Source organism: Meriones unguiculatus, chromosome 4 (assembly GCF_030254825.1).
Source record: "Meriones unguiculatus strain TT.TT164.6M chromosome 4, Bangor_MerUng_6.1, whole genome shotgun sequence".
NCBI classification, from domain to species: domain Eukaryota; kingdom Metazoa; phylum Chordata; class Mammalia; order Rodentia; family Muridae; genus Meriones; species Meriones unguiculatus.
This window is the reverse complement of record NC_083352.1, coordinates 82,464,711-82,474,475: the sequence shown is the minus strand read 5'-3', so window position 1 is coordinate 82,474,475 and position 9,765 is coordinate 82,464,711.

Genomic DNA, 9,765 nt, shown 5'->3' with positions numbered 1-9,765 from the left:
TCGTCCTGACATCCTGGCTCTTGACTGCCCCATGAAGATGCAGGTTTGTGTGTCCCTCCCTTCGGGAGGCCTTTGTTCTTGGAGTACTCACGTGCTAAGTGCACAGGGTCCTGATACCGGAAATGATGACCTGCCGCCCCAGGCTGAGACCAGAGCCCCATTGCCATGCTGACACTCAAGCTTGCTGTGGACTGTTCTGTGCTGGTCAGACTTCCCTTGCAGGTCCTGCCATGTGCCCAACCAGAAATGGGCTCCTTTCCTCCTGTGGTTTTGGTGTTTCCATCAAGACACTCACAGCCCCCAGAAGCCGGTGTGGTCAGGGCATGTGACAGAGTTGGTGGCTCTGGAAAATGGGTATTTGTGAAAGATAGCCCCCAAGGTGGCCCAGCAAGCGCAGAGCAGTGCAGGAATGTCACCAACAGTGCTGAGAACCAGTGCTGCCTTTAAAGCACCTGCTGGGCTCCCGGCTCCTCCGCTCCCTACCTATGCTGGGTGTTCTTGTCGTCCTCACTGGCCACTGGCCAGCCCTGGGCTTCCCTCATGAATGTCAGGTTATATCAGTGTCTGGACCTCTCCCCATCCTGAGTGGCTTCAGCTACAGATGGTGACTTTTATTATCCTCCGTACTCAAGATACCCTCAGAGGACTTCCTGACACTGAGCCAGACTTCGTGCCTATCCTGAGCTCTGGCTCCCACTGGGCCACACACAACTCACTAGCTTGCTGGGACCACAGAGTGCAGGGTAAGTCTGGAGAGAGAAAATGTTGACCAAGGGTGACAGCACTGCCACCCTCGTGATTCTAGACTCTTAGAGGCATCAGGTAAATGAAGAAGCTGTTTGTTTGCAGTTGACATGACAGGATCTCACTATGTAGACCACCTGGCCTTGCACTCACAGAGATCTACTTGCCTCTGCCTCTCAAATACTAGGATTAAAGGTGTGTGTCTGCGCACCTGTCCATTAAAAAAAAAAAAAAAAAAAAAACTTTTTAAAGGGTTTTCATATCTGTGTAGAATTTTTTTACATTTATTTATTATGTTAGTGGCCTCAAACTCACCATGTAGTCAAGGATGACTTTGAACTCCTGATCCTTCTGCCTCTGTACCTCAAGTTGCCAGATGTGCACCACCTTGCCAGGCTGGAAGTGGGGCTCCTTGTAATTTTTAACGATCAAGAAAATGAAGTGGTCAGACTGGTCTGCTTAGTTCCAGACCAGCCAGGGCTGCATTGTGTGGAGAGATGGCTCAGTGGTTAAGAATACTAGTTCTTCCAAAGGACCCAGGTTTGATTTCCAGCACCCATATATCAGCTCCCAACTGTCTTTAATTCAAATCCTAGGGAATTCCATGCCCTCCTCTGGGCCCCATGGGCATCAGGCACCCATGGTAATTGTACATATATGTAGACAAAACACACAAAAAGTAAAATCTTTTTTTTTTTCTTTTTGGTTTTTCGAGACAGGGTTTTTCTGTGTAGACCAGGCTGGCCTGGAACTCAGAGATCCATCTGCCTCTGCCTCCTGAGTGCTGAGATTGCAGGCATGCACCACCACTGCCCAGCTATAATTTATATTTTTAAAAAATATTTTTTCCTGAACTGTGCTTTATACACTATGATAGAGTCAGGGTGGCGGGCTCGGTGAGGCAGAGCCGCAGCTCCGTGCCAGTCTGTGGCAGTCTACGTCTTGTTCTTGGTGTTTGCGTGCAGTCCTCTTACACTGCTGTGTTAATCTCCACTGTGAAAGTTCTGGGCTTTCACAGTGTCAGTGGGGAAGGTATCATTTGGGAGTCCACATCGAGGGGAGGACCAGTCTCATCTCTGGTGTGGATGTGCCTGTTCAGTCACTGGAGGGCACCCGTGGGTAATAACTAGTGCTCATCTTTGGGAATTCTGTGTGGGATTCCATCAGCTCATGACTCAGTGAGGAACTTCACAGTATCTTTGAGATGTTCAGGAATGCTAAGGTGATGATGACATGGGCGCGGGTTCAAGAGCTCTTTAGAACACTTGCTTGAGCAGGACCCCAGGTGGCCTCCTCTCCAAACAAACCTCAAGCTAGGCCAAGCTCTCTTTGGGACAAAGCTGTCCTGTGGCCACGCCCTCCTTTATCTCCTTGTCTGTAGAGAGCTGATCTAGGTTCTCACTGCTGCAGGCTGCTGGCTCTGCCCATGGTGAAGCCACCTCCCACTGCGCCAGAGAGACCTACACATTGGTGGCCGTGCCGGCTCCTGACACCCAGTGATTCACACCCTTTTGAGTTGTTCAGGGCCCAGCTTTCAGTGGTGCAGCTGGCTCCAGTGGGGACATTCAACCTCAGAGGAAATTGAGGTGCTGTTACCCAAGAAAGTACAAGGAGGCTAGGCCCAGACACCCAGGGCTCACCATGCCCCTTAATACAAAGGCTGGTGATTATACATGTGCCCAGGCCCAAGGCAGGGTCAAAGGGCCTGTGTCTCTGGTTCCTTCATGTCCACTGAGTTTTCAGTTATCTTAGGCTGTGCAAAGGTCCCCAGAAGGATAGCCTGTACCATCTCACTTCAGCAGCATGAAAAGTTGCTTTAATTACAAGCTGTTATGCGGGCACAGTTTATGGAAACATGAACATCAAAAGCAGGAGATTGGAGAAAGCATTTGGAGGGCTCCCCACTCACCCACATCTCACGGCAGAGCAGAAGCCTCTGTGTCCTGCCCAGGACAGATCACATGGCAACGAAACCAGGATGATCCCCGTCACTGACCTGGAAGTGATCCAGGTTACCTTTTGTACAGCAAAACTCCATGCAAAAGCAGGGAAAAAAAGAAAGAAAAGGCTACACTGTAGGCAGAAGAACCCCAGGGGCTGGCAGCAGCCTCTTAATCTGCATGCAAATCTCCGGCTCCTAAGAGAACCCAACACTTGGCAGCAACGGCTCGTTGTGTCCAGAGACTTCACTGCCCTGGCCACGGCCTCTGCTCAGTTTTAATGGCACCAGCCGGGCGGATCCTTCCCTCAGAGATGCCTCAAGGGAGAGAGATGAAAAACACAGCAGCCCCCAAGAGGGCAGTGGGAGGCCAGAGGACAGTAAAATCCATTGATCATTGAAGCCTCCAAGAGGGGTGCAGAGCAGGAGGCAGGTCTCAGAACTGAAGGGACAAGATAGGGCCCACCAATGAGATGGGGCTATAAGTGAAGAAGAGAGTCAAGAAAGCGGTGTGGTGGGCAAGAGCTAGGATTCTGCTGAATGGAGATGAACAAGAGAGTGATAGAAAACCGGCTCTGAGTCCCCAAAAACTGGTGCCCAGACTGTGACCCCTGCGTCTGTTTCCCAGTGACAGGACTCCTTGGAGAACTGGCTAGCACCAGGGCTGGGCAGGAGGCCAAGTGGAAGCCAGGCTCAGAAGTGCCCAAAGTGACTGACATCCCGAGTAGGTGGAGCTTACCAAAAGAGCCAACTGAAGAGCCCTCACCAGAGCTACCTAGTTAATGTCGGCTTAGATTCTAGCGTGTGAGTCAATATCCATGAATCTATGCTGATGCCCATAGAAGACAGCAAAGTAAATGGGAAAGAGACAAATGGGGAGCGCTCATCCCTCACACGGACACCTACTGTCGTCAGGTCCTCAGGCCAGCTCACAGCCAGAGGCCAGATGGCCCTCAAACCCAGTCCCGCATCACTTAACAGGCCTCTGCAGAACTGGCTGTGCTTCCTCATTTGTCACCATTTGAACATCACTGAGCTTGTTCAAGACAGCTACGACATCACTGTGCTGCAAACTCGAGTGGGACTCCTGCAGGCCCCTCCCCCAGGGTGTATGCGGGCAACTCCTTCCTGAGGGATGGACCCAGGTGAATGACACCACGCAGCCAAGACACAAACACCCTGACCAGGTTCCCTACCCCCCTCTCGAGACGGGATTTCTCTGTGTAGCCCTGGCTGTCCTGGAACTCTATAGACCAGGCTGGCCTAGAACTCAAAGATCTGCTTGCCTCTGCCTTCCAAATACTGGGACTAAAAGCATGCACAACCACTACCCAGCTAAGTCACAGATTCTGCCTAATGGAGTATTAATTCTGCCATGAATTTTTTTTTCTACAAACTCATAGACATGGTAGTCCACCTCAAAAAAGCCCAGCCCTGAGCTGATGGTGAGAAAAATAGGTGCCAAGTCCCAGCTCGCTAGCCGGAACATTGTACCAGACAGCCGCTGGTCCCAAAGTAAGACTTAAACTGCCAGGAGGAAACAGTCGCTAGCCATAGTGTCCAGCATGGATAACGTCTTTACATTAGGGGAAATTCAGTTGCCAGAACCATTTGTTAAATTGTTTAGGGTTTTTTTTTGAGACAGGGTCACACACAGTTCAGTCTGGTCTAACATTTGCTGTGTGTCCAAGGCTGGCCTTGAGCTTCTGACCCACCTACCTGTATCCCCCAAGTGCTAGGATTTTACCCACCATACCCACTCTTGGTTAATTCTGATGTAAGGCCCTTAACCACTCATGAGCAGTGGCAGCCTAAGTGGTTATGGTAGACGCTGGTGACAAAGCTAGGAACACACTATTCTGTCTCCGCAATATTTCTATGAGTCAAAATGTTCTAAATTTAGAATCTTATTGTAAAAAAAACAAAAAGCACATGAACACAAACTGCACATTCCAGGGCTGTCAACCAGGAAGGCCAGTGCTCTGACTGTGAGGCAGAAGTAGAGCCCTCATGCCTGTCACCCATGCCACGGTGCCCTACGCACAACCTAGGCTCCTTGAGTGCAATAGGAAGAATGGGGTCATGACTTCACTGAGACACGTGGCCTCGGTTCCCCTCCAGGGAGGTGGGCGTGACACTCTTGGCAGTGTGCCCAGCAGGCATCGTTCTGCCTCACAGCTCCCATGATCAGGCTTCAAAGCTGATTTCCAGAATATCTTAGGATTGATCCTCGGTTATTTCCTCCACAACAGATAGTAATGGGGGGGGGGGGGGAACAGCACACTTGCAAAGGCAGTATTTATACGGTGACTTCAATAGAGTGAATAGTTCTAGAATAAAATATTAAAAGACATGTGAATGTGATGGCCACAGTTCTGGGTCCAGAGCACTGTAGAACCAGGTACTTAGAGAGGTGGGCTTAGAGAGGTAAGGCACCAGTGGGTTGGAAGGCTGCAGCTTGCTTGCCGGGGGTGGGGGGGAGGTCCAGGAAGCCCCTAAGAGATCTAGCTGAGGCCAATGCCAAGACAATGGGAGCCACACAGCAGCCATCCAGAGTGGGCAGAATAGGCCCTCAGGGCCAGAAACAAGCAGAAAAGTTGCAGGGGGCCTGAGGGTATGAGATGCTGCTAAGGAGATATCAAGAAAGTGAAGGGGCATAGTGTGAGCACAGAGGGTAGACACAGCCCACATGTGCATCCATAGCCACGTGGGCAAACAGGATATGGTCCCTGTAGAAAGTGCAATATTATTCAGCCTTTAAAAAAAAATAGGAAGCTCTGACAAAGGCTGAAGTGTAGCTGGACCTTGACATGCCCAGTGGGACAAGCCAGCCACCAAAGAACAAATCATGCAGGGGTCGGTAATGTAAGGACAAGGGAGCCAGCAAGTTCATAGAGACAGGATGGCCAGTGCCAGAGGCTGGGAGTCAATTTTAAATCCCTTAACAGGGCGTTTAATGACCTTGGTTGGGGGTCAGAAGAGATGGCACCACGGTGGGTTAGAGCAGTCATTGCTATTGCAGAGAACATGGGTTCAATTCCCAGCCCCCACAGGGTGGCTCTCAGCCATTCATAACTCTAGTTCCAGGGGACCCGATGCTATCTTCCGGCCTCTTCAGGCACCAGGAACACACGTGCTACACAGATACACATGCAGAACTAAGGTATGAAGTAAGAAACCAGACTATGTACAGGTTTTGATGGAAAATTCTAGTAGTCATTATCCTTTGAGAAAGGAGCATTCCTCTAAATGAATAGTGAAAGTAAGCTAGTGATAGTATTAGTCTCATTCCTCAAATCTTGCTTTGTTAACCATGCACATAAAATATTGTTTAAAACCTTGGTTGGTTGGGGGAATGGGGGATTTTTAAATGGCTGGGACTGATGCTCTGCCTCAGTGGCTTGACAGCATGGTCCAGGTTCAGTTCCCAGAACCCACATGGTAGCTCACAACCACATGTGACTCCAGTTCCAGGGGATCAGATGCCCTCTTGGGACTCCTCGGACTCCTGCATGTACAGGGTTCACATAAATTCACACACACATTAAAGAAATATAAATAAATCTTTTTAGGGAAAGAAAAAAAAAAAACAGTTGAGCCAGCTCACTGGCTCAGCAAATACAGGCACTTCCACACAAGGCTGGCAACCCGAGTTTAATCCCCCAGAACCCATGCTTTAGCAGAGAACTGACTCCCACAAGCTGTGCTCTTATCTACAGATATATGGGGCTCCAGAGAGCAGCCAGGGTGGAGTACTGGGAAACAGAGGCAACAGAGACAAATGCGGGACAGCAGAAGCAGGGAGGAGGGAAGGAGCTGGAGAGCTGAGGCACCAGAAGGGCCAGGCTGGGAGAATCCTGGGGTTCTGTAAAGCCTTTGGCATCAGGGATCCCAAGACCCAAGGCCTGAGCTCTGCAAAATCAGTAGCCAGGAAGCCGATATCCCAACACCTTAAGAATGGCAGCACTAGGAGACAGTGTCCGCTGTTCATTGCCTCTGGAAGCTGGTTACATCAGCTGCAAAATGTCAAGACTGCTAGTAGTTAAAGCTCAGAGCAATAAGCCTCCGAGCTGATAATGAAGAATCTTAAGTCTCTGGTATCTAAAGCCTGGAGCACTAGGCCACCCAGCTCTTGGGGGCCATAAGCCTCCTAAGCTTTGGGAATTCCAAGGACCAGATCTGCCAGCACTGGGACGGAATATCATGCATGATTCCTGTCAAAGCAGAGAAGGAGTAGCCAACTGGGTGTTAACAATAGCACCACCAGGTTCCCACCCATGTGTGCCTGAGATGGGCAGAAGGGGACGCTGGCTCGAGTGGGGTTCTCTTAAAGGTAGAGACAGCCCCACTGTTCCCTGCACCGGGCCTGGCACTACAAGCTGCTGAGGCTGATAGTGGATATCTCTGCCCTCTGGGGATGACCCTTCGGGAGCCAGGCAGTGAACAGAGGAGGCCCAAACAGGTGGCAGAAGGGGAATGCTGCTAGGGGCGCAAATGAGGCGGTGCTGAGTGAGCAGGGGCCAGAGGGAAGGGATGCTTTTAAGAGATGAAGCAAAAAGCATTTGCAGAAAGATCTGAGGCAGAGGCGTTCAGTGAATCAGAAGGGAAGATCGACTCCACGCAGAGCTAGTGCAAAGGTCCTGCAGCAGGAGTGCGTCTGGAGGCCAGTGGAAGAGGTCAGGGACTCTGCCGGGCGAGGGGAGCAGGTGAGAGCAAGTAGAGTAAAATCAGAACAGAGAAAGATGCCGTAGGCTGGGGAGAGGAGCTTGGGTTTGGCTTCCCAAGCACATAAAAGACCTTTTGCAGGGCGTGATGTGGGCGGTGACGCCTCACTCATCTTTGGAAAGGATGACTTGGCTCTGATTCAGCAGTCTGCCTGTTGGAAGGGGGGAAGTAGAGACTTTGGGGAGAAGGTGCCTCAGGGTCCAGAGCAGTGGGTCTCCACCTTCCTAATGCTGAGACCCTTGAAGACACTTCCTTATGTTGTGGTGACCCCCAACCACAAAATTAGTTCATTGCTACTTCATAACTGTAATGTTGCTACTGTAAATAGAAATATCTAATATGCAGGATACCTGATCTGTAACCCCCAAAGGGGTCATGACCCACACGTTGAGAACCACTGGTCTAGGGCAGAGGGCCCCAGACTCACTGGCTATAAACCGCCATTGGCAGACCGCTCTCTCCCTGGTTCGAATGGAGAATCTCCCCATCTTTATCTCCAAGTGGTGCCACAATCCTGGTATTGCTGTCTGTGGCCACATCATACCGCGCCTCCAAGGTCATGTGGCCAGCACTGCTGTGACTTCTCCTCTGTTCGCTTGCTTGGTGTTTTGCTAAAAAACACTTTCAAAACTCTGTAGCCAGGTCGGCCTGAAGATCACCATCCTCCTGCCTCCCAAATGCTGGGATTTCAAACCCCCACTACCATGCCCGGCCTCCTCTGCTTTTGTCAGAACATTTGGCCGTGGGTTGAGAGTCACCTGGATGATCCCCAGTCATCTCAAGGTCCTTAACTCAATTACACCTGCAAAGACCCCCATCAAGGCCAGGCACTGGAGCCCACACCTGAAATCCCAACACTCAAGAGGCCGAGGCAGACAGAGTTCTAAACAAACAAAAAAGGTGTCTGTACAGCTAAGAGCATCTCTGTAATGTCCAGTGGACATCATGCAGGCGAAGCCCAGATTGCTCATTACAGGTGAAGATGAGACCACCACCCCACCTAGCTTTCTCCCAAAGCTGATCTCACAAAGAGTGCCTGCGAATGCTGTTTCCTCTCTTCCAGTCTAACAGGTCTTCTCGGTGGGGACTGAGTTCTCTTCTAATGCCATTTGATGCTAATGTCATGTGTTAATATAGTAAACCTGACAGTGTCTAGAATCACCTTGGAAACAAGCCTCCCAGCACACCTGTGAGAGATTATCTAGATTAGGTTAGCCTCTGGGCACCCTTGAAGGGATTATCCAGATTAGCTTAATTGAGATAGGAAGACCTTTTTGTAACTGTGGGCTGATATGGAGTGATACGGAGTCTGTCTTTTCCACTCCAGGGCTTTCTCACATCGAGGTTCTAAACCCTAAACTCACACACAGGCACACAGGCACACAAACATGCTCGCACGAGCGCACACACACACTTGTCTGTGCTGGAAAAGGTGACCCATCTCCTGTTGTCACTGCAGAGTGTTGAAGTATGTGAAGAATCTAACGGGCTCTCAAAACCACGCAGATCCTGAAAATAGGGACCGGATAAGCCACAGCTAGGCCTTGGGGGAGGGAACTTTGCCTGAAATTCAGGGAGCATCTCCCCTTCAGGGACATCACCTGAGCCTCAATTTCCCTGTGCAGACAACAGACTGTAATCCCAACCACACCAACAGTGGCTGCTGAGGAAGGGGCTGGGGACCCAGAAGCTAAACTGGGGGCCAGGTGAGGGTGGGGGAACTGAGCTTTGAACTCTGTCCCCGGACCCAGCCAGTTTCCAACCCATCACTCCACATTGTCACCTGCCTAGGGGTTATTTTCTCTGGACCTCAGTTTCTTTGTGTACAAATTGGGAACTATGGTTTCCACCCCTTTAAGGCTTGTGAGAAAGAACATTTCATCTGTAAAGTGCTGAGCGGATGCCAGATCCCAGCTAATGTGAGCTATTCATAGCTTCCCTTTCCGTCGCGACTCAGGATGAGAGAGCCTGTCCAGCCCGCCGGAAGCCTAAAGGTTCACTTCCCGCACCTCAAAACACAAATTCTCCGTCCTCACACCTGCAGCAGAAGCTAGGTGCTTCCTGGAGGACCAGGGGGAAAGGTGCTCTGTGCTCAGCGCTCCATACAAGGACTCAGGTGCGTCCTCGGCCTACCCACCCAACCCACGCCCCGACTCCCGCCCACCTCACCCATCCCATCCCACCTCACCCATCCCATCCCACACCCCCGCTTTCTCCTACTCTCATTCCTACCACACTAACCCCCTCCCTCCACCCGTTCCCTCTGCATCGGGGTGCTCACTCCCACTCGCCCCAAGACTCTGTGGCCCGCGGGCTCCCCCGTGCGTCCATCATGCGCGCTGCTGCGATCTCCAGGT